This window comes from Euwallacea fornicatus, chromosome 2, assembly GCF_040115645.1.
Source record: "Euwallacea fornicatus isolate EFF26 chromosome 2, ASM4011564v1, whole genome shotgun sequence".
Classification (NCBI taxonomy): domain Eukaryota; kingdom Metazoa; phylum Arthropoda; class Insecta; order Coleoptera; family Curculionidae; genus Euwallacea; species Euwallacea fornicatus.
The window spans coordinates 579,847-605,849 of NC_089542.1; the positions used below are offsets into that span (position 1 = coordinate 579,847).

Consider the following 26,003-nt stretch of genomic DNA (forward strand, 5'->3'; position numbering starts at 1 on the left):
AATGAGGAATAATTTTTCTAGATCGGTTTTAGCATACTTTTTAAAGTTCGTAAACGCGGTTTCCAGTTTGTTTAAACAGCGGTCCGAGTATTAAATTACTCTCATATTTTTTACGCCAGCAGCGTCCGGCAAAGCTGACCGTTTAAAAAATACGCACAACGGACGGGAGAAAGAGAAAGAGAGAGATAAAAGCCCCGAACTGAAAGGCGTGGCCGGTGAGCTTTTCATTGGCCGAAAACTCCGAAAAATTGTTCGCAACTCCCTCTGGAGGAGAAACTGGCCAGGGCAAACATTATTTTTGAATGCCCGTAAATTTGTGGGTTAGAATAAATATTTTCGGAAGAGTAAAATGTTAAGGACTTTTCATTATGCCCCGGAATATAAAGTTTTAAGGCTATTATGCCCGGACCTATTAGCATAAAGGAATATTTCAGTTAATTGGTGCCGTCACCGCTCCGGACTCCGGGATATATCAGGAAATGCCTCGAGTTATGGCGGTTTTATGCAAAGCCGGCCGGCTTTTCTGTAAAATTACCCTCAGCGGTGCTTTTTGTTTGCTGTTTTCCGTCCTGAAATGCATTTAAAGAAATTACCCTCAACAACTTTAGTTACATAAAGCATCCAGTGGGCAAATTCCAATTCAGGCGAAAAGCTCTGGATTCACGGACCGAGGAAGTACGCCTGAATCGGGAGAGCTGGAACAAGGAAAAGTATATAATGTGCCTCGAGACTGAGGCAAATTTGTAAATTCCGCGGCGAAGGTTGCTGTCTGATCGCAGGGAAATCAATTCAATTTCGGACCCGAACTACCTCGAACCAGACTAACAATGATTAACTGGTTCCACGATGTTAGACAAAAGTTGAAATTGATTTATCGATATCCAAAGCAGCGCTTATCCATATTCTCAATTTGGACAAAATAAGAATGGTGGCCCTTCAACACGGCCGCTTCGCGTGATTTGTTCCCCGCAAGAGGGAAGATATGGCTCTTCTCGAAGTCGCCTCAGAGTCACGACGGTATTTGGTGTGAGCTGCACAAGTTATGGTTGAGCACGGGAATGATTTACGGTTCCTCGAGACCTGGCCGAATTTGCGCGCCAGAGGAACTGAGACCAACGATGAGCGAACCTTCCAAAGAATTACCAAATCGAACGTCCTGCTGCTTGTAGGGAACGAATCGAACTTCTCAATTCACATCCGGCGGGGGCGCTCATCGAAGCGGATATGCGGTACCGATCGTAGCTCGGCTTCGAACGCGACCGAGACACGATGTGCGGTGGAGGGGCTGCGCAGTTACGTGACGCGCCGACCTGTACTCGAAGCGCCGATGAGGTGAAAAGTACCTCTATTTCTTCGTCAATCGTTATCCACGGCGGCGCCCCTTGCGCTCCGGCTAAATATGACTTGAACGTCTCGAAGTCAAGCTGCGCATGTGTGAGGGGAGGGCGATGGGAGATTTGTTTAATGACGTGCAACAGGTGTGAACGAGCGTAAAAACTTAAAAATTAAATTTAAAAGATGCCGGTAAGGGGGCAGACCTACCAAGGATCGCACTTTCGTCGGCATATGGCTCCTGTCCGGAAACACGCATTTCGGTCCGGATCGGCCTCGGCCAGAGAACGAACTTGAAAACATCGGATGAAAATACAAGGCAACAAATACAATTAATTGGAATATTTCAATGAATATTTTAGGTAGGTCATTGCCATTGGAACAAAATACAACAAAATATTTTAATTCAAATTTAAAATTATTTTATTAGGGTAGCGAAAGTGTGTCGTCAACCCCGACCGAAAAACAAACCAGGCCATTTAAAAACCGATTATACCCGCAAATAAATTAAATAAAATAATTCACTTTTTGAACGTCATTAATCATACAAAAAGCAAAACAAACGATAAACGCAACTCGATAGCGTAAAAATGAAAGTTTGGGTATTGATTGGTCGGTCGTTGCTGGCGTATTAAATTGCGTATTATTTACCTATTGTTCGTGTTGGCGAGTAAATGGAAAAAAGGTGAATACAGAAAAAAAAACCGTCGAAAAACGAAGTGCAACACGTGAGCGATTAACTGTTGAATATTGCCTACAAATTGATTTACAAACCACAAATCAAACATTTATAATTGCTGCCCTCAGTTATGAAAAGGCCGCGCCTTATTTAACTTAATACCGTAAGGGCACATTATACCCGTTCCGATTGGGAGCAATCGTGAGATGTAACTTGATGGGTGCGATTAGAAAACGACTTTCGTTAATCCGCGTCGGAATAACTTATCATGCGGGTCGAAAAACTGGAACTAACCCGAATTGACCTGTTCCATCCTTCAACCAAACGTGGTGGGTACGTCGCGCACCGACCGCAGGTTATCAATGTTGGCGCGTTGTCCGACCTTCAGGGCGCGGGACACGCCCTAAGTTGCCTTGGCCCCTGCGAGACTTAAGGACTACGGAGCACACCCACTAAAACCATCCCCACACTTAACCCAAGGATGCCACCTGTGGTCCGCGACCACCGTTAACTTCGGGCGGGGGACGGCTACGTCGTAGCCCGCACCAACCCGAACTATACTGAACTAACCTGAACTGGCCAGTACACTTTCACTTGGGGTGGAGAAAGCCCTTTAAGATTCCGATCCTTTGAACATGCACATACACGTTCATCTTTGCTTGGTTAATATAATATTATTAATGACACAATCGGCCACATAATTAGGCAGGTAACAAACATTGTTAAAATCGCTTCAAAACCTGGAATTTTTTCCTTGGAACGTTCGAGCACCCATTTATGGGACCTAAGAGTGACAGAACGAATGAATAATAAACGCCTTTTTATTACGTTTTATGCACCCTGCACTGTGCGTAAAACAGCCTTTATGACACGTTTATGGATGCTGGAGAATTAGCATTAGAAATTTCAATTCAAGCGTGTCTAAACACTTTGACAAATTCATAACTCTCCTTGACACTTGAAAGTGGCAATTAGTTAATGCATTTGTAATAACACATTTCGTGTAATATTCGTTTATAAGAGCGTTCAAAAGCATTGCGCCTTACAGAACACTCCTGTTGCGCGTAGTATTTTGCGCACGCCATTCGCGCAGGTTTTAATAACCTTCTTATGGGCTTATTACGTAAACGCGATATTATATTACCACACAGCGCAATTGCTTCGGGGATCTGAATTGGGCAGAGCATCGAGACAATGAGGATTGCGCTATGTAGGCATTAAAAAACGGTCAGTGATCTGACAACAGTGCATCTTGGCATTTGCCGATTTTTCTAAGAGCCATGGAAGCCGTTCAAAATCTAATTCCGGCCAGCAACGCGTGATGTTAAACTCACCCTCTTTCCTTGGGACGCCGATCCTGGGGGAGAACCCCAGGATAATTTGTAAATTAAACATGGAAGCTTCCACAAATATTTATCAGATAAGTAAGACCCATTTTGTTTGAATTTATCTCACATACCGACGTTAAATTTCTATATTCTTTTTTATTCGTACACACTTTATCCTAATCAACGTTTGCTGGATCAAATAGTGCATTTTCGTGTCTTCGTATTTTTCAAAGACGCATAAAAACCGGCGAGTAAACCGCTTCTCATAGTAAGACTCCGAAAACGAATATTTGTCAGCTGTTTAACTGTCATGGAAATATTCCTTTCTCGCAAAGGCGCGGGAAAATGTCATTTTCCGGGCGCCTAATGAAATTCAGTCTAACGACGAAGAGCACATCGTTCATACACGTCCCGAAAAACGGTCACCAGTTTGTTTCGGGACAGCGCTATTGCTCTTTTTACGAGTGCGCACCAACGTGTCGTACTAGAGTTTCATCGCGGTTTTTAAATTTGCCCCTCAGAAATTTCCAAATTCGAGCAAATACAGGAAGACATTCAGCAATTTATTGAATTGTCACATTGCAATAATTGAATTATTGCTAAGCCGCGACGCGAGTGTAAATGCCACCTTAGTCTTTCTCAAACTGTTTGCACGTTGCAGCCACCGAAATCGCTAAAATAGTTAACTTTACATGTAAAATTTTCGGGCTAATGTAATATACGAGGTGTTCTATTCAGAGAACGTATGACGGTGCGTTTCTTTACATCAAACTGAGATGTTGAATTGAGACACCCATCGGCGAGCCAGGAAGTCGAGGAGTAATCTAAAGCGGACAAAGTTCGATTTATCCACTCTCTAGTAGTTTTCCATCTCGATGATCCAGACGGCCCGATGCGTTAATTTTTTCCCCACCCTGCACCGCCTTGTTACACTTAAGTATTGTCAGCCTATGTCAATTTAATCATAGTTTGACTGAATGAATCTATCATGTCGTTACTGGCCTATATTTAGCTTTTCGGTTCAATGCAGTGGCAGAACATGCCATGCTTTTAGACGGCACCACGTCACGTCACTCATCATGTCACCTCACTGAGCATAACTTTGATTTGACATCGAGATGCGGAAATTGATATTTTGTGTCGTTCTAGGCTATTGTCCCCGCGACTAGAATAAAAGAGTCCGATAAGAAAGCGGCACAAAAATCACTTAAAATAATGAGTATGAAGGAAATTCCAAAGGGATTTTTTCTCAAAGCGAGACAGGATAACGCGGGAGAGATTGTGATCTATGAAGAATGTTGTTTTCCAAAGCAAAAGTCGGAAACATTCAAGGGGGATCTCAAAAATTTATCGGAACTGCCCGTTTGTAAATTGAAGCACATCGCAGATCTGATGTGAAAATTTGAAAAAAAAATTTTTAAGAAGCGATGTCCAGACTAAATCCGGTGTCTATATTAAAAATTCCCTGTCTCCATTTGGAACCAAAGTTTGCTTAGCTCGGTTCCCGCAACTAATAAAAGCCAGCAATGCCCCTCAAAGGAGCCATACCTTAAAATATGCCCGCAAAGTTTGTAATGAATTTTTTGAGTTCGGGCCCGCTTTCGGCGCAGGGCCCCGAGGTCATCCATCAAGGCCCCTTTGGACCACCTCACACTAAAGTCCGCCGCCCGCCACCCTTAGAAAGGGGAAAAACGGCCTCCCAACACCCCCTCCTCATCCTTCTTTTCGGCCTCGAATTATGCGGGGGAGAAACCGGCCTGCATGGGGTGGAATACATTAAAAAGTATGGAGGCGCAGGGGGGCGAAGCAGCTTCGGATCTCTCGCCAGAAACCGGATTCGACGTTGACGAAATGGGGTCAATATATTATGCGGGTGGTTTTCGGGGGAAGCATAAATCTTATACAGTAAATTGCTCGGAATGGGGCGGTTTATTTAACGTTAGGCCTGATGCGGAAAGAAAAATTAACCCTCCTGGTTATACGCGTACTTCCATACGCCTTCTTTTGCGAATCGATATTCATAATTCCTAGGCCTACGATGCACATTTCTCTTTCATGTCGAACTTCGAGTGCTAATGAGTCCCCTAACGAACGCTGACAGAGGTAATATGAAGGCATTACACCGATACACGACAGTATCATTGTCACTTAGCGTATTCCGATGGGGTTTTTCGAGATTTCCGAGTGCAGGGAACCGATGGAAGACGATGAGATATCTGGACAGTGCCTGGGACACGCCGTTATTCTCACGCGTTTAAACGCGGATACTTGCGACGTAGCTAACCCCGCCGTCCAATGAGACGAAGCGATTAAGCGTTGTCAAAATCGTGGGCTTCAAATTCTAATGGGCCGATTCGTTAACAGCGCACTGGTACCGGGCCAATGCGAAGGTATCTAACCTTAAATTATACACGAGTTAGCAGGTGGCACAGACACTTTAGCACCACCCTATAGCGGCTGACGGAGGCCTGTCGAAGATTATCTGAACGAGTCTAAGCTAAAGTGACTTCAGCACCCCACGACGGGACCATGAAATCCGGGACGTGGTCTTCAGAAGACGTGACACCAGGTGATTTTAATAGATAGGTATGACACTTGGCGCTTTTATTTCAATCAAAATGTAACAATAACAGCCCCCCCTCCCCCCTCAAAAAAAAAAAACCCGGATATAACGAACCCTGAAAATTGCTTGCTACTTAAATTCATTTAAAGACCCTTCCGATAAACAATGAGGTAACAATTATATCGATTATCGCCCATCGATTGCATGTCGATTTCCCGAGATCGCGCGGCGGAAATCTCCATTTCGTGCCGTTTCCAATTTCAAACCAATTAGATATAAACAATAATCTTTTTAATTATACTTCTAAAAATTAAAAAGCCTGAACAGCACTTATCTAAATCGAGTTAATTTGGGAATATTAGCCACCGCCATACCGGGAGCATTGTTACAGTTATTCCCGGACGTAGAGGAAATGGGCTGACAGTCTCATTCTGGGAGGCTATTAACTTGCTCCACAGACATTGTTAACGTAAATGTATCTTTGGAGCATTGACAGTGACCAATTGCCTCATTCCGCCAAAAAATTCATTATCCCTCACGAAATTGGAAACTCTCCCGACTACCTACTTTCCAGGACCCGCTCGAATAAATTGTTCCCATTGTAGTCTTTAATTAATACTCGAGAGCCCGGGCCCAATCTACGGAATCGCCTCGTATTATTCCCTTATCAAATTAATTATATTCTATAAAATTTGAACAAGGCAACTGCGCAGGATAATTGCCCCTGAAGGGTGGGACTGGACTGCTTCCATTTACTCGCTACGATCTGAATTAGAGTGTTTAACTTCCATTTTGTCAATCCGGCTTAGGTCAAAGAAGCACGTTTCCGCTGTGGAATTTTTAACTATCTATGAATCTATGAAGTTGCCCTCGTGACTGTTGGACTGAGAGCGGGTAGCGATTCAACGGTGCCCGCCTCATTGCTCTGGCCATAAACATTAAGTAACAATATCCGGAGCATATTTACCTCATCCTCAAGTTTTTATCGATTCGGGGTGGGTTATTGCGTTACATTATTCATTTTTGTTAATCCGGACGACCCGTCAGAGCGCTTTTATTTCGCCGACAGCGTCTATTGTCATTATCACGAAAGATGAGATCAGCATATCTGCATCGTTTGGGACGACAAGACACTTTCTGATGTTCCCTCCGTAATTAATCGCATGGCAATTTTAATCAACGTCGCCAAAGGACGTTTCTGTTTTAGCCCTCAGAATTGGAAACAAGTAGTTTTTTTTTTCGAATTTTTTGATGGAGGGTGGGGCGCGTGTTTAATATCCGACGAGAGAAACGCTGTTGACGTAGAAGATTTTGTGATGAATAATAAGAATCGTGTGTCTGTTGTCAGCGCGTCGTTGGGACAATGCACGGAGACAACCACGACGACCGTCGTGGGGTTTTTCCAGCTTCGCATTCGTAAATGTCACGATATTAATAAGAAATGGTGACCCTTTGAGCACGGGCATTCCACGTTTGATGACGCCACTGCTCCGCAGGACACCGATAGATCGCAACGATCGGAGGCGATTTCAGTTCGTCCTTGGTACCTGTTCTCGGTGAACGGTCGCCTCTCTACGCCGCTATTCGGATTCGAACATATCACAAATGAACACAATGGTACCTACCGCTTTCTTTCGAGGTGCCAGTTCTTCTATTCAGATCAGAGAAATGCGAAAACCGATAGGAAACGCGACAATTTTCTCCGACGGAGTGCGGCTGCGTTTCCTACCACCGATTCCGCGTTCTATCGCCTCCCTAGTTTTAAACGCTACGAGCTACGCCCGGTTCGAGGCATGCACGGTTCAAATTACGCGCGGTTGAAGCCGTGCGTCTCTCAAGCTACGCGTGCCTCCAGCCTAGCGAACGCAAATTTCGAGCTGGTTTTGGAAAACCGATCGGCTTAATCGTGCCGAAGAAGGCCATTGGGGTGGCGAAGGCGAGAAGGGTCGCGTCATTCTCAAATTGTTGAACTCTTTCACCGTTCAGGGGCGTATTCGATATCTACGAATATCGACATTTTGCGACTTTCTGCACGACCAAAGGACTTCCGGCAACTTCGCGTTCGGTTAGGTCATTCTACCGGTCTCAGCTCTGTTGTTTCTACGGGCAGGGGGATTATTTAGAGACGAAGTCAGCGAAGCCTAGTACCGCTTGACAGAAGGAATCGATGCCCCGCGTCTGTTCAAAATTGTACCCTTCTTATCGCGTTTCTTGCGATTGTGGCGACCTTTGGCAAAATGCCGCGTCGACTAACTTTTCTGAACAATATGGAGGACGCACGAGCGTTGGCGGTTGGGAGACTAAGCTCGATATGGAGGATTTCCGTAATAATCCTGTGAAAAATTCGATGTTGAGCAGTAACAAGTTTATAATCAGTGATAAATTGTGAATCGTAAACCGATAAAAACTACAAAGTACACATTCCCGTAGACACCTCGGCAACAATAAATAGCGACCGATTACTCCCTGAAGCGATCTCTTTAAACAAAAGAATATCCTTTCCCATTTTTAACTTTAATGTCTCCACATTAAAGGACATGTTCCCATTCTGGTCCGCAACGCAATAAATAGTCGCCGGCTTTTATCCTGCGAGGATAAAACCAACTTTCTGTATTGGCCCAAAGCACCGGGCATAAAGTGCATTTTTCTAACTTTGTCCGCCTTTCCAGGGAATAGCAAGTAATTTAAATGCACGTAAGGCTAAGAGGGGCGTTATTTTTCCTATTTTCCAGAGATTAAAGCAATATTTTACGGGGTCCGCTGCTAAAATTAAAGTTTTTGTTCCAGGTTTTTTGGACGTGCAGAAACTGTCCTTATCTCGCAGTCAGGAATTTATGTCGCGCATTTTGTCGCATTTAAAATGGTTTTATGGAATATTTACGGCACCGGTGGTCGGTTTTTAAACTGCTTTAATATAGAAATAAGGGCCTAGGTTAAATACTGCGAGCGAAATAGTAGTCCAATTAAGCCATTCATAACTTATAATATCAACAATATTTAGATTAACATGCAAGCGTGGGACATCTTCTACCTGCAATGTTTTATTGCCAATCAGCTTTGGAATCATAAAAACGTCACATAAAATCGATTTGATAGATTAAAACACGGGCATGGTGCGATCGGTTTTTATCCATCGGGGGAAATTTGTAGACTATCTAAGGCCGCACCATTAACAGATTATAAATGATGTAAAACCGACGTATTGTTTGACTGTCGCGGTTAAAGTTACAGGCTTGAGCCCTTTTAATCCATACAGAATCAAATCATTAAAATATATGCAAACCCAAATATGAACTAACTGCTATGTCATAGATGTAATTTAGGCCTCGCGTTCGTCGACGTAATAACATTTACGGGAATTATCCTTTTAGTAAGGTTACTAATTTTTTAGTAATTCGGCGCTAAGTTCGCTGGCGTCGCATTGGGTGTGGGTACATCAACGGAGCAGCAAACAAGTCACGACCAGATCTAGTTAGAAGCGAAAGTTAAACGAATAACTTTAATGGGCAAAACCATTGTGTTTCATTATTTTCCTTGAGTTCCTGGCCCGCAAAAATGGTAACATAGGACAGAGGCGGTGGGGTGATGTTCGGGGTTAGTTGGACCGGCCCTGTTGAATTCGTGATGATTTAGGTTAAAATCGATTGGAAGGGCGAATTTATTCGTGCCAAAAGATAAGGTCTTTTCACTGCTTCGAAAAATCTAGTGCAGAAACTCCAGAAATTAACAAATTGTAACGTAAAACGCAATATACCCCAAGTCACATCAAACACAAGAAACTTTTCTGGAAAAAACGGGACATAAGTTGAATCAATGGGTCACATTGCAGCTTGAAAACTTGATTCGGATCCGAACAAACCTTCGGCGGCATCTTTTGCCCAGTTTTAGGAAAGATATCGAGGACTAACGAAATTATCGTAGAGATTTCCTTCTTATAGCGGATATATTCACGTTATTTCTTCGACGTTTAGCTGAAAAATATGCACTTTCAGTTCTATTTGACCTAACTCAGACCCGGCCTGCAAATCAGCACTTTCCGGTCGTGTAACGTAAATAACTTTTCCGCGCAAATAAGTTCTCATATTCCAACTGTGGAAATGATAGGACCGGAAGACCAGATATATTGGACTGGCACAATGCGTTATGATACATAATTTCATATGAGGACTTTTATGTAGTTGAAGCGAGGGCTGACGATACAATTTCGCAGAGGATCGCCCGTCTTCGGCACAAGGAAAGCGTGTACACACCATCAGTTAGGTATGGTCTCGAAGGTAGGGCTATTTTCCCAAAAACCTTTTGAGGATAATGGTGAAAAGGAATTTTCCGACATCATGAAAAATCATGATCACAAGATAATTTTTTTCCATTTGAAAGCTCTACATTATTATTATATTCATGTTTTACACATCTTTGCTACATAGAAATCTAGATAAAGAAGGATTTGCTTGAACTAAGGTATATTGTGTAGTGAACAAATTTTAAAAGTAGGCCCTACATCCTTAGCGGAATAGCAAAAAAAGTAAATCTCTCAGGGTTTTGGTAATCTTTAAATTAAACTAGAGATTAGATTTTAAGGGCCAGTTTCACAAGTCTAAATCAAACAAATATCAAGTTGAAACTCTAGAATTTCCCAATCAGAATTCGGAATTGCTTAGTAGAAAATGCTACGGAAGAGACCGTGACTTTTGCCATTTTAAGGGGAAATTACCTGTGGAATGGCTGACAACGAGGTACTTTCTCCAGACATCATTGTTTAGTGGCATAATATACGTCTAGACGAAGAACAACAATATCTGCCACGGCAAAAAGATTTTTACTGCTACCACACGCAAAAAACTACCTTCATCATACTTTACCCTAACCGAAAACGCCGTTTTCATCCCTAGGGAGAGAATATCCCATAAAGTTAACTTTCGTGTTTAGAGATAAAAGTTTGACAGGAAATCGTGTACGCAACCCGTCATTCATGGGAGTATTGTTGGAAGTTGATTATTGACTGTTTTGTTGATGTTGTGTATATTTGGCTGCCTACAATAAAATCGTGCACTATGGAGGCGCAGTGCGTTCGCCTGCGGTTCGAGATGTTAATATTAGTTAAATTGTCTAATAATTTAATTACCAATTATATCATGGATGATGATGTAAATTATGGTGTTCTATTCGTCAAAAATATTTTTTTGTAATTCGGAAGCGTTACAGAGAATGATTACAGAGAATAGCATCGCAGACAGTTTTGGTGTTCGTGTTAAGATTAATGGTGCAAGATCAACAGTTTGTTTATTACTGGAATGATATGAAAAATAGAATTTTAGAAAGAGAACATTGCTGGAGACGAGGACGGGAAAATGATATACTTGCTGAAAAAATATGCTTACATGGTGTCCCAGGTTTTACGATCAAGGGGTCAGGAACGGTAAATGGAATTTTTCGAGGTCGGTTGCTCACATACACGTAAGTCCCGTATGTCTTCGCTTGGGAGTTACAGAATGAAATCTTAAAAAAAAAACAATAATACTTTTTTAATTCCCGATTTTTCGAAGCGCTTGAAACTTAAGTTCTATCATATCTGTATTGCATCTATCCCTGATGTTCACGTGCAAAATACAATCAGCCCAAGGGCAATAAATCACAAAAATCCTGTTTACGGCGGAACGCTGATAGATCGGAAAAAATACCAAGGATCACTCTTGGTCGACAATTGAATGTCCCATCTTGTGAATATAATTTTTATTTTTTCGATGGGTACTCGCCTTATATCGAATTACTACCACTCAATACCTCCATCTTCGCCACTGGCGAACTTGGTCACTCGATATTGGCCTTTTGTGCTACACCTCATGGGAGTACTCCATGTACTAAATTTAGTTGGATGGTTCGAAATTAAAAAAAATAAATAAAAATAATATATTTTTTTGAATTTTTTATCACCCTGTAGTTTAAAAATCAAGACAATTGGGACATGCCGAACTCTCTTTGAAATTTCTTTTGCCATCCATTCCTACAGTCCTGACTATAAAACTTGGGCCTCCCTCTATATGCACGCAAATTAGGCGGCTCTGCCATTACTCGTTCTTCTAGGACCTCGCCCTTAGTTGTCTGTTATCTAATGCGATGTGAATGCAAACTCGCGTTGTCAAATTTAGTGAACGTCTTGGTTATGGGATTACTGAATGTGTTTCCATTAATTTATTTAAGATCATGTCGCAACTTGTCGCGTACGCCAATAGCTCATCTGGACACGTTAACTCAAACTCGATGGTCTTAGCCTGCTGACTCCCCCAATTTTTAAGATTCTGGAGCTTCGCAGGGTCAGTCGATGCGAACGAACCGAATAGAGAAACAACATAATATGAAATCTTAAAGTTATACATTTCGATTGTCTATCAATCTACCTTCTAAGAACCTTTTTAATTCCAACTTCTTACGTCTTACTGCTTACTTTACTAAACCTGCAACGCAAAATTTTATGCCTTTAAAGGTTCAATCGGATCACACCGTGCTACTAAAAATGCCCCGGGAATAAAAATGCGGTAAAAGCCCCCGGTATAAGTAGCAATAATTCATTGAAAGCCACAAAACCTGACTTTCGAAAACCTGGGATGAGCATATATTCAGGTCCAGAAATCCGTCCATATCGCAGGACGAATGGCGCGATTTTTCATTGAGGAACTTAAGTTTTTCCCTCCTTTAAATCAGCACATTATCCGGCTTAGACTAACCGAGTTGGCCTTGGTTCGAGGGGGCCAAACTCGCTCCAGTGGCGTCGCCCCACACCCCGAAACCAGGCCTTGATTTATAGGGTTGGAAATTCGCGCGCGGTAAAACTCTAAAGTCTCCTTAATGAGATGCGGTGCTGCGAACTTTTTCCAGCCAATGAGAACGAGGGAGGCGGCGCCCTTAGCGCCGGGGTGGGGGAAGCGGCCCTCTTGATCCGGCTTTAAAAATACATTCGAGTTCGAATGGCCGCTTCTACGAAACTCCGGGTTTTTAGTGCCGGAGCCCCGTTTTTGCGGGAAGAAGATGCGACGGGCCTCCGGTTTTTGCGGTGGACACTCTCTCTGTTTAAACTGGGCAGCTTGGATCTGTTTTCTAAAGGATTTTCGGCTCTTTGTCTCGTCTTATTTACGGCTTTGACCGGAGGGGTTGTAAATTGTTAATTGCACAAAAAAGGGACTGCTTTTCAGAGGCCCGGTTTTTCCTTTGATCCTTGATATCATTAGTCAAATTACCCTCTTATTGCGAAGGCATGTTGAACCAAAAAAATTATGATGCTAGGTCCGAAATCCGAACGCAGTTCTAACCAGGGAGTTTTCTACACAAATTGGCGAATGGCGCCTTCGTACTTCCATTTTATTTCCTTTGCGAGAGAGCGATGAAGCCCCCCCCTCCACGCGCACTTGCGAACTACCAGGTAGCCCATTACGGCACGTGAGCTGTAATAATTACTTACGGTGCAAGACTGCAAAATGGCGTTTTACCGGGCGAGCCAAATTTATCCCAATAAATCTGAAAGCTTAGAGAGGCCTGTTAAACACATTTTCGGGCTCGTCGCATGCAATATTTTTTTACAACCGACGTTAGCCACTTTACGTTTGATTTTGCAATGCATTCGGGCAAATATTAAATGTGTTTTTGAAGATGTCGCGATTTTTCGAAGGTCCACACCATTACCCGCAGAAAGAAGAACTAGAAAAACAAAATAACAAGATTAGGAAAATGGCTTTGCCGATCCTTTATGTCAACTTTCCAGTCTTGACTGGCAACAAACTACTCTGAGGTAAAAAAATTGAACAGAAAGCGCATATCTTCTAGCTTTTCGCAAAAAAATTCCATATGCGAAACGAGATGGAATCGGCTTAGGGCGCTTGCATGGCTATTCTCAACGCGGATGTATGTATGTATGTATCATCCATATTATATGTTTGTATTTGTCATGCAGTGAGTCATGAAATTTCGATATTTTTCCATAACATTACTTGCGTCAATGGATCGATGCCGATTGCACCTCCATTGGACGAGCACAAACGACACATCCTGCAATCCTTTTCTATATAAATAACTACTGCGGTACCCAGAACTATCCTTAGGTTCGAATTAGCTTTTCGAGTTAGACGTTTAATAAGCCTCTCATTAAATGAACCGAAGCCAGAACAAAAAGGGGACTTTTTAGTAGATAAACCGCCAAGCAAGATTAAGCGCCCAAGCCCATTAGCGATGTTTCTACATACAAATTTTAATAAAAGCAAATTTCAAAGCGGCCGATCTAATTAGACGCCACAATGGGAATTCCGACAGAGCACTTTCCCGAAAGGGGTCATACGATTTTATGTCCCCATCCCGAGCAAATACGGCCATTTTGTTTCCCCGAAATGGGCCCTACAAATTGTCCAAAGGGCCTTCCGTCCCTGCCGTTTCTGCTGCTTGCACTATTGCCTTTAGTGCCTTTTCGGACGGATACAATTTTATTGCCTTTGAAATTCTAGGGCTTTTATGGAGGTTTGAGACGAGGGAAAGCGGCGTAATTTTCATGCATTTTTGCACTTTTCATAAGATCGAAAATTGGCTCTGTAGATTCGTTCAGTAATTTGGACAAAGAACTTCGTTAGGTCAAAAACCCTTTTTTAAAAGTGCTCGACGCAAAGAAGGTACAAGTCGAGATCATCAGGTGTGAAGGGAGTACGAAAACAACTGTTCATGTATATTACAGAGCGAACGATATTGGATATTCACCATGGGAATCGCCGCTATTGGGTGGGTTTCAAGGTTGGCTAAATTGAAGTAAAATTATTTAAAACCCAATAAAAAGGACCTTTGAAATGTAATCAATTCCGGCTAGTTTCAAAAATATCTTTTACTCGATGGAACAATTAAAATCCATAACTTATGTTTTGAAGGGAGTCGCAAGGGAGTTGAGAGCGAGCAATAGGTAAACCTTAGAGGGCCCTGCTAGACATGTTTACATACATACGTTCGTGTGACGGACAATATTTTTTTCTACCGCCTTTTTTTCATATTCTACATTTGATTTAACAATTAAATAACGCGAATATGTTACATTAACAAAGAAAAACCAGATGTTTTGCAGTATTAGAATCGCTTAGGTCTAATACCCGGCCATGGCCATAACGTCACTACCGGATGGATAAATTTCACAGAAAGTGCAGACATTTTCGTCGGTCACAAAAGTACGTCACTTTGTGTTCCAGAATGGTTTGTAGCAGATTCGTAATGTCAAGAAACCCGTCTATAAATATCCCATATGCTCATGTAGGTACCATCCAACGCACGTTACATTGTGTTACGATATGAAACAAGATCGTCCAAAATCGCAAGCGATTTCCAGCGACGTGGCCGAATCTTGTCCAATCGTCTCTTTTCAAATATTTCAGTGCCCAGACCATTAAGCTAGTGGGCACGGAAATAGTGCCTCTGACACTGACTTTTTCCAACCCATGAAGGACACTATTTCACATGGCGCATGACTCGATAATTAAACATTTCTAGCGATTTCCAACCACTCAGCCGAATCTTGTTTATTAGATTTATTCAAATGCCGTAGCACCTAGCCCGTCAGTCCATAGGCGTAGAGGTGGTTTTCTAAACAACGACCATTGTTCCAACGCGTAAAGGAGATTTTATAAGATATGAAGTAATGGAATCGTTCGAAATTGCTAGCGTTTTCCAGCGACTTAGCTGAAACTTATTCAGTAGGTTCTATACAAATACTTTAGACTCCAATCTATCAACTTATAAGTCTACTAGGAGCTCCCTTGACGCTGACATTTTCTGTTCAACTAGAGTATCTCAAGTATAGAAAAAAGCTCCCGAATTTCATGGTTCTTCCTCAGCAGGTGTTCACGACCTTAACCGACATTGAAAGAAAAATATTCATGTTTATAATCGCTCCAAGATGCCATTACCGAATGAACTCGTCCTCGGTCCTGTTAATTGTGTCCTCCATTTTGATGGTCAATACACATGTGGTGATCCCTTTGAGCGGAAGTGCGGAAATATGTGCAGAGTCATAATCTTTGATCATCTCGGGGCGTGAAGCACGTGACAAGGACGAATTTTGTAAGTTTCTTAGTCCCGATGGACGGGCGATCCTTGACCATTCAATTTTGGTCTCGTGCCTTCTTAAATCTTGACCCGGGAAGTAATAATAAAATTACAATTAATCCAACTGACGATTAGCGGTTTTTGTCCAGAAACAAAATAGCATTTGTATCGATGTTATTTAGAACAAAAAAAAATAATTGACCATTCCCATGCATTGACGACCGCCACAATAAAAACTAACAATCATTAATTCGGGCTGTTTTTGTTTTGGTGTGCTGTGTGTTCATTATGGGGCCTGAAAAGTTTTCGAAATGGCCAGAACCCGCTTTGAATGGGGTCCCCGTATAGCAAATTTTCAATTGCAAACCCTACACGCAGTGGGGCTGAACAATTGGCATTGTTAACAGCGATCCGGTCCGACTTAAATAAATTCGGTGCAATATATTGCAGGATTGCATTTCGCCCCCGGTAGGGCAGTGGACATATTTTTTGCATTGTCCGGCGCTTGGCCATAAATAATGAAACTCTTTAACAAAGTGCGCCTGCCAGGCCTGCAAAGGGATGTCCTATGTCTGTCCTTTTTGCTCGCCCTGGTTTGTCCATTAGTATTCCGCTCGAAACTGCGGCTAATCATTTAACAAGTTCCTCTATGCATTTTTATAAAAAAATGTCAGACTCACGGGATATAACTAAATGGCCTAAAAGTCATTATCGGTTCGAATTTATTCTCTGCTGTTTCTATCAGATTGATTTAGGGACTCCTCTTTATTCTATTTTATTGTATTTGGGGCAATGTAAATTGCATCAACGTGAAAACAGTTTCGTAGTACGTGGACAGTGATTTGTGAAACTCCATAGTCAAAACGCACCGAAGTGTTCCTTGTCATTTATCATTTGTCATTTGCCATTTGTCATTTGCCATCTGCTATTTGAAAGTATCCTGCACGCATTGACGCGCATGCAAAGATTTAATAACTTCTAAGGTTTGCTGTCAAGAGTAACAAGTACGATGACAGATAGAGACGAGACACGCATGACACTATCTTTTTCTCTTTTTGGACTATCGAATTCAGTCCTCCGCAACCATACCGTAGGGGTCTCGGAAAGACTGAGATATATCATGTTGTTTTAAGTGTAATGTTTCGTATTCGGCCGGGTTTCACTTTACAAAAATTCCATAATATAATAGCTAGTACATTTCATTATAGTTAGTCAGTTGAAAATGGGGTATCTTCTATAGGTTTTAACGTCAATATTTTCCATATTTCATAACTTGCCACGGTCCATCCGTAGAGCGTAAGTGCAAATAAGGCATTTGCATTTTGAGAAAGTCATTGATCATGACAAATTTAATCTGTGATTACCCTAAACTTCTGCTCTGTTCTTCCGTAGTAATGAACCAAGTGAACTAAAACCTTTCGGAGATTAAGCGACATTTTGAAATAAAAATGAGTCTTTTGGCTTGGGCGGTTTGCCAGGTACCTTTACTGAGGTTCGATCTGAGTTACTGAGACACGGGCGCTACAGGTCCTCATACGATTTTGCTGCACAACGGCTTTGTGTTTCTGAAGTCTCTTTTAACCACCCTAATTCTTTTCGCACCACTCCACAGGCAGCTTAGTTTTTGATTTCAAATTTCTTGTCCAATTACAAAGCCTTTTGGCTCTTACGTTTTTTTTTTCACTTTAATGCTTTTCAAGCTATATCAGAAAATAACGGGCGATGTAATAATTTTTTTTTATCGATTAGTCCAGCCCACCTGTTCGTTGGGCGATTTCTGAATACGAGAATATCCAAGGTAAATTGGGGAGTTTTCTATGCTACGTTCACAAATAGGTCCGACGTAGTTGCGGTTGCGAAAAAAAATCATAAACAGGAAGGCGTCCGAGTGGCCCGAAAAATTCGATTTTTGGAGCATTGAGAAACCAGCGGCTCACCATAAACAACTTTGAGGTGGAAAAGGGGACGCCCCAGAAAAAGAACCACCCCGTACATTTCATGAACAATTTTCAAGCTATACGCGCGAAGATTCTAAATTTGATATTTCAAAAACTGTAGTTTTTCCGAAAGAAAATCTATTAAAAAAATAATTGACGTATTGACAACCTGCATCTCAATAACGAAACGTTTGTGGCTTTTGCGTAAATGAAGAATCCTCTTGTTTTCGTTGAAGGAATGGCCTCCCAAAATGGTTTCTGCCTTTTTCGGACACCTGGTATACCGTTAAATCTCAGGCAGGGAAAGACCACATGTACGTACGTATTTTTTGCGACAGGTAACAATTAATATATCAACGTCAAGTAAAAATGAAATTTCGGCAATAGTTTGTAAAGATGTGTCGCTTTAGGGGTAATGCCCAAGATAAATTACCAAAAAATGTGAGGGAAAACGAACCGAAAATACATACTCTAAATTGCATAAACGGTATGTATGGGTAATTTTCTTTATTCCGGAAATATTCGAGTAAATAGCATTCGTGCTTCAAAATAACCAGATAATTTTGCATTGAAGCGTGTGTATCAGAGAATGTTTTGAGGTTTGATAATACTTTCTAAACTTGGCGCTTGAATTCGACGTAAACCGCATTTAAATATATTTTTGCTTTCCAGTTATGTGTTTCTACAGTTACAGTCAAAATTTGCATTTTACGGTTGATTTGGCCAGGGGTTTAGCTCCTCATTCAAGTATAAAAATGTTAAGGAAAATCTAAAGCCCAACGCAAACGAATATAAAGATAAGCCACGTTACAGGTGAAATAGAAAATTTCAATAATACGGTGTGAATTCATGGTGAAAACGAACCCTCACAGACACTCCACAGGCAATGAAGAATCTTTGGAAGAAAATCAATAAGCAATGGCGGTTAATAATGACGGATATTTGAAGGTCTTAACAATCACGAAGGTGCCACAAAACCCAAAAAGTGGAAGCCGCCACGTGCAAGAAATTACATATTCGTCATGAGTTACTACCGATTTTCTTTATATGAAATGTTAGTTCAGTTAGTCGGCGTGGAAATGTCAAAGTTTCCTCAAATTTCACGCACTTTGCGCCTCTCATAGTTTACGAGATCCCAATAATGCCAAATGATCAAAACAATCTAAACCCGAAAAACATTCATGGCTTTGTTGTTGACTGTTTTACGTACTTCCTCCGCGAATAGTCGCATAATGTCACTGTAAGTAACTTCATCTAATTGCTAAATCAAAATTCCTGTTTTCGTGAAAGAAACCAATTGGGACCATGTTGATCCTGATAACTGATGGTGTTACTTGATGGTCGAGACCTCTGGAAAAATAATTTGAGAGGCCGTCACTTGGAGGTGGGTACTTTCGAACAGATATCAAACCGGACCTATGTCTTCCGTGATACGGAAACTCAATGATATCACTCACCAAAGTTGTGTGAGCCGCCTACCGTTTGAAGCTATTTTTCGAGACTAGCTGCAAATTTTTCGTTCTTCAATCCGCCGATCAAATTTTATGTGATCGGAATGTGCAATCTGGGATTTTTGCCCTTTGAAAATGGAATGAAAAATACGATCTTCAATTAGTGGTATTCACATCGTGAAAATAGATCCACGCAATATATATATGTATCTCGGAAACCAAAAGAGATATAGATTACAATAATTCACATTCATTGTATTTTTGTGTAAAATTTAGGTGCAAATGAACGTTATTATTTATAGGAATTGATATTTCAAATCCCACTTCCTGTTTCGTATTATGTTATTATACGAAAGTCTCATCGTACCTCTGTGCAAAAAATATAAATTACATAAAAAAGAATTATGAAAATTCTCGTGTAGTATGTCATTAAAATATTGAGTTATATTTAAAGTTTTACGTGTTGCGCAAGGAAACTCGTCGCAAATGGGCAAAAAACTAGAAAACAGTAGCGGCCCCTCCGTAGGGTCAATTAATCTATCACCTCTCTCTCTCTCTCTTTCTCCGAAATATTTGAAAAATTAAGCACGAAATCGCCGCATGTTTTAGATTTGATCTTTTGACTCAGATAAAATAATAAGCGGAGAATTCACTATTATTTCTTAATTCGTCTTAAAATATGTGGCATACGAACCCTATTCGACGATCGCATGCGCGTGGCACGCGTACTGACTTACCACTTTGACCTCACGTCTTTTACAGCGGAGCGAAGAGTTTTCGCACGGTACTGCTTGCTACGCTGCTTTTAAGTTGCAGTTATTAGTCGTAATCTCGGTCAACAACCGTCTCGCCGCGTTCTCTGCGATCGCACGCTGCCTGGCACCTTATGACATTTTCTTTCGTCACGTATTGAACTTGCATAATGGTCCAAAAGTGCGTTTGCCTGAATCCGCTTCGTATATTCAAATATCTCTCTCATTTTGGGCGATATTCGGATACACAAATTTCCTTCTCCAAACCATTTATTTGTAGACCTGCACCTGTTACCGTGCTACGAAAATTCCCGGAGCTAGACAGTTTTGTACTGGACGTGTATTCGCCTATATGAGTCTGAGTCCAAAAATCCATTCTACAACCGGTTGTACAAGTAACCGCATGCATAAGCCCCCCTGCCAGATATGTCGAAACCCAAACAGGGCTTCTTTCATAATTTAACTGAAGCCGCTCCTGCCTTCCCACCCCCTCACAACCGGTTTTCAAATCGAAAATCGCCCTTGCATAAAACCGTGATGTCTTTAAGCTGCTCCGCCCCTACTAGCTCCATCTAGAGTGCGAAGTAGGCAACCCTTAGCTGCGAATGTGCTCCATAGGTGGCGACCTCGTCCCTAATTCATAGGGGAAGTTCGAACTATACCTGGTAAGCGTAAAAAAAGCAGAAGAGCATGCAGTGCCAAGGAATTAGAGATGATTGATAAATAAGCACTCTATAAAGCAATAAATAAGCAATTTATTAACATGTTAAAAGCGATTTTTGAAGGCTAAAAGCATAGTGCCACGTCTGTGGTTGACGTCCCGCCTGCGCCCCCAAAGCCTCGAATTGCAGCGTAGACCTAGAATCACAATAATTGCGTTTATTACTAAAAACTGAACAATGTGAAAATTGTTTCTTTAAACGGAACTACAGAAAATCAAATATACGTCATGGCAATCCCCATCGTCGACCACTAATAAATAAATCTAAAATATAGCTAGAAATGCACAAAATACGAATAAAGGATTCTAATATGGATTTACACCTAAACTACAGTGATATTCGGTTTGTATTATTTAAAGCGGATTTATTTATTTTACATCATGCTCTAATTAGGGCCAAATTATTTAATTGCGGCATTAATTGGCCATAAATAATGAAAATCGGTCGTGATACTTTACACCTTCGATGATTATTTTGGTTGAGTTTATTGGGTATTATCTGTGTCTCATAAATTTTTTCGTATCGATTTGCTATGGACTTTGGAAACACTTAAAACTTTAGAAGCAAAATAGTGCGGAGCGATGTCGGGCTAGGGGATAAGTACCATTAATGTACATATGGTCTATTAGCTAAATTAATTAACAATTGTTATGAATGTATCATTACATATAATTTTGTAGAGATATTAAATTACTTTAATTAAATTAATTGCGAAAGCCAAAATTTATAATTTTTGCGTTTGATGGGTCGAATTGAATTATTCATTGATCTGCGATTTCGCTTCAAGAACTAAGTGACCACATTTTAAATTCCTCTTAGGTAATCTAACGTGTTCCGTTAGTTTTTTCCTCGTGGAGCGCGATAATTTTTTCGGGAGTCCGCATTAAAGTTTATAACGGAAATAAAATGTTAATATGCACACCCGTCTGGGACGACGCTGTGCGAGCACGCCACACTCGCGTGCCAAAATGATTTAAACTGAGCATTAAACCGCTCGAGAAGTTTAAGGATTTTCTGGGGAGCGAATCATTTTTCACAGGTATGAGAACCGGATTTTGACTAGTCAAACACACAAAATTGGGGAGCAAAGAGGCTGCACCATTATGTTAATTGATTTAATAGGAAAGACACGGGAAGAAGAAGAATAGAGGCAGCTAACGGAGGGAGGAATAAAATTATGTTTTGAGCGGAGCGAGACTGCTCGCCGATGAAGAAATGACGGGAAACTCTAGAAATTAACGCACACCCCAGCAGAAAAGGTGCATATATAGGAGCTAGCCACTGATGCGAGTAGCTGAGTCTGGCAAGTCTTCAGCAACTCGCTTCATGTGAACGGACTTACACAAGCAATTTGCGTAGCTTCATTATTATAGCAATTTGTTTTGCGCCTTACTGAAACGTCTCTTCCGATTAATTTGGAATAGTGAAGGCTGCTCTAGGAACTAAACCCCCATGCCTGCCTTTCTAGCAGAGAGGCTCGATAAATCACTTCTTTAAAGGAGGACGAAGATCGATTTAATTACTAACGTCAGTACACGACTCTTCGACAACTAACTTTCTTCGAATCGTCATTTTCATATCAGGTGAAGTAAGCCTCTTTGGTAGAAAAGCTGTAGGTAACTAACTACCGTAAAAGCGCGTGTGCCCTATAAAGGCGGTTTTCGGCTCTCTCGCGTCGCAGGTCAAAAATTATTTGAACAGTATATATACACGCAAAAAAGGCGTGAAGTCCGTGTTTATTTACCATGAACCTGGTCTGTTTGAGGCTTCTTCACTTAAGCATAACAGAACATAGAGATCCACGTTTCTATCTCCTCCAAAGTGATCCGAAATATTTTATTGTTGACGAGCGATACCAAGATTTCGAAGCAAAAACTGCGGAGTTTCCGTCATGGAAATCGCAAAAAATGGTCACGTTAACGGTGAGATCAGTGGCGGGGATGACAAGTCGTTGTTATTCATATATCGTTACGTAGTATCGCATTGTTAGTCATAAAATTTATTTTTGCAAGCGCGAACCGAGAATCCTATTGACGAAAGCCCTTTCTATCCCTTCAAACGGGTGATGTATACTGGGTGGGCCAGCTTAGTGGATCCAGAAAACTGTGGGAAAACTAATTACTCTTTTGTTTTATTTAGTTGTTCGAAATAGTGCGCAGATACTCATAAGAAACTTACTTTTATCAAAGTTACGATTTTTTAATGAAGGAAGAAATTACTTACGAAGTTCCATAGAACGATTTCCTGTTTCCAAACCGCGATTTTTCAGCTATTTAATCACCTGAACTATCTTTAAATTTCCTTTGCAGTAATTTTGTATCTAAATGTTATGGATAAATAATTGAACAAACACCAATAACTACGAAGGTTTCATTTATCTGTGAAATTTGATGTGATTCACGAAATGCCCTTCTTAAATCTAATTCGTGTAATGAAAACGAATTTTTAATTTTTAATCACTTTACGTTCGGACAACTTGAACTGAAAAAGGCACTCGTGCATTGCACCTAATCCAGCTATTTTTCAACTTAATTTACATTTGTCCCAACTTCACAAGGTTTATCAATTATTTTCTTTGCACTTATCACTTTACTTCTAAGAATTTCGTTCAGTGTGTCAAATTTCATATTACCATAATGTAATACTCATCTCTCAACGTTACTTTGAATCAATCAGTATGGAATTACAGCGGCAATTTGCACTAGTGCAATTATCGCTCATATTTCCCTCCTATGTTAAACTGTCCATTTGAGTATTGCAATTATCGAAAAATTACAGGGATAATTGCCCGACAGGTACTGATAATTGCCTGCTAGCTATCGGTAAGTGCTTGAGAGATATCCAGGTGTATCGATGCAGAGCGAAAATTGCGTTTTAACGGTACTTTTTGAAGATGTCTCGCCTCGCGGATGATGTATCGGAAAAATGCAAAGAGCCTCAAAGGAAAGTCGAATTAAAATTACTGAAAATCGAATAAACAACACGCATGACCTCAATTTTTCGATAAATAATCCATTAAATAGCAGTCGTGCTTCAATATGGTCATATAATTTTGCATTCAAACCTGTTTTCTTTAAAAATATAATTTGTTGATTTTCATATTTTCCTAAAAGAATACTCCGCATTCGGTGTCTCTCTCGCACAAAATATAGATATAGATCCATGCAGTTTTAGAAGAAATATTGTCACATAAAAATTACCGGCAATTTTGATGCTCTAACTAAGCTGTTACTCTCGATAATTTCTCTGGTGGCCGTGGCAACGTCATTCTGTGACATAATTTCAGAGAAATGCAAAAGAAATCTACAATTTTTTAAAACTTTACACTCGCGCAACTTAAACTGAAAAAAGGCACTTATGCACTACATGCACCAATGCTCTTTTTCACGTTAATTTGCATTGGTGCAAATTTCCCAGGAGTTATCGATAATTTTCTTCACGCTTATCATGCTACCACTGGTAATTTTTGTAAAACGAGTGAATCATTAAATTGGGCGAGTGAAAAAATACAGTGAAAAGAGCTTTCAAGCAAGGTCTCGACCAATTCACCAATTCGAACTTTTGACCGTGAACGGTGGTGGATAGAGGAAACGATTCAGCAGCGAGTGTGATTGCGCTACCAAAAGGTCAAAACGAAACACGTCTGACAATTTGTTTTGTTTTAATGGGGACACAGTGTAAAAAAGATAACTTCGCATTTACCTATCGCGATAAATCGCTTGTGTTCGATAATCATTTCTGATTACTTTAATGGTAATATGAACTTTATTTTGGTGCTCATTATTATTTGCTAGAAAATTAAACATTTCTGATACAATTAATATTAATAATATAATTAAACTCACAACTAAATTTAACTAAAATGTAAAACTACTTTAAATATGGACAATAATATAATAATTGTGCAAAATGCATACCTTGACTCATAAGTGGGTGCAGGCAGTATTCTGTTTAAATGCAGGTAAGAAGAGGTTTGCTCGTCTGCGATCTGGAAAGGAAACAAACGTTAAAAATGTATAAAAAAATATATAAGAATATATGGAAAAGTATATAAAAATATATAAAAACATATATATAATAAAGATTTAATTCTTGCATTATCTTTGAGGCGTGATTATCGTGACACATTAATTAGGAAGTCAGTTTTGCCTTTGCCGTCTTATAGTCGATAAAATCAGTAATTGGAAGGAAATTAATGGAAAAGGGATGGGACTTAATGGCTCAGCTATCTCTGTCGCCGCGTCCGTGATCGTCCTTTCCTTTATCAGCGCTACTCAGTCAGAATCAATTGTAAGAAAAACGAATTTTTATTTTTTTTCCTTCGATTTTAAAAGTGAGTCAATTTTTCATCTAAGACAACCTTCCCGCCTCTCCTTCTCTTAATAAAGGTCCATGATGGTGAAGAGCAGCGCGGCCATCGACTCCACTTCGCAACCCTCCGTCGCCTCGGCGTTAGTTAAACAACCCTCAACGAGTTTCGAAAAAATGAACGGCGCACGCGCACTATTCGGAACTTGCGAACTAACGATCCGAGCGCTCTACAGGGGGCGCACTTTTCAAGAAAAATGCACCCCGTCGCAGAGGTACAGCGCCACAATAAATTTCCTTAAATAGCCCCGCTTCTCTTCGCCGTCCCTGTGGAAAACTGGTGGAAATTAAAATTTAATTTTGTTTTTAATTAGGTTTCTTAGTTTTTGCGCTTCGGGGGTGGTTTGTTTGAAATACGTAATGTCGGCTTTTAAGAATATAAAAATGCTGCGTCATAGGGAAATTGAAATGGAAAATGTCGGTATACGGGGTGGCCGCATTTTGGTCGGGGTGTTTTAGTTCTTCGGAGAGGTCGCTTAAATTAGTTCCATGGTTGGAATCCAAATGAAATCGTGGGGTGTGAAATTTAATACAATAAGAAAACAACCAATAAATATTCAATAAAAACGAAATTGCATTAAGATATTTTCATACTTTCTAGGTTATGTTGAAACGGTGAGTGAGAAATAATTGATATAATTGGTCCTCTGCAATACGTTGCAGTTTGTTTTAAAATAAGACTTTTCGTTTTTGCCTATCATCGCTCATTTATACGGACTACCTGGTTGGAGCCTGACTAAAAACAACATGCTAAAAATGATTTTTTAAAATGATTTATTTTCTTTTATTCGTCTGAGCCCTTTACGAAT

At 40.6% G+C, this 26,003-nt stretch overlaps 1 protein-coding gene and 1 long non-coding RNA gene across 11 annotated transcripts in view; one reads left to right on the forward strand and one right to left on the reverse strand.

Annotated features, from left to right (window-relative positions):
• pros (prospero) overlaps nt 1–26,003 on the forward strand; it is a 174,002-nt gene that overhangs the window by 40,584 nt on the left and 107,415 nt on the right. The gene's annotated exons all lie outside the window — the stretch shown is intronic.
• The window catches only part of LOC136346526 (uncharacterized), a 159,838-nt gene that overhangs the window by 18,533 nt on the left and 115,302 nt on the right, over nt 1–26,003 (reverse strand). Inside the window, exons 3-4 of one of the 2 annotated variants that reach the window (XR_010733314.1) lie at nt 24,744–24,814; nt 20,840–20,962 (exon numbers count right to left, since the gene is read on the reverse strand). This is a non-coding gene — a long non-coding RNA (uncharacterized lncRNA). Of the gene's footprint in view, nt 1–20,839; nt 20,963–24,743; nt 24,815–26,003 lie in introns of those variants that run through there. The other variant, XR_010733315.1, reaches the window with a different exon arrangement.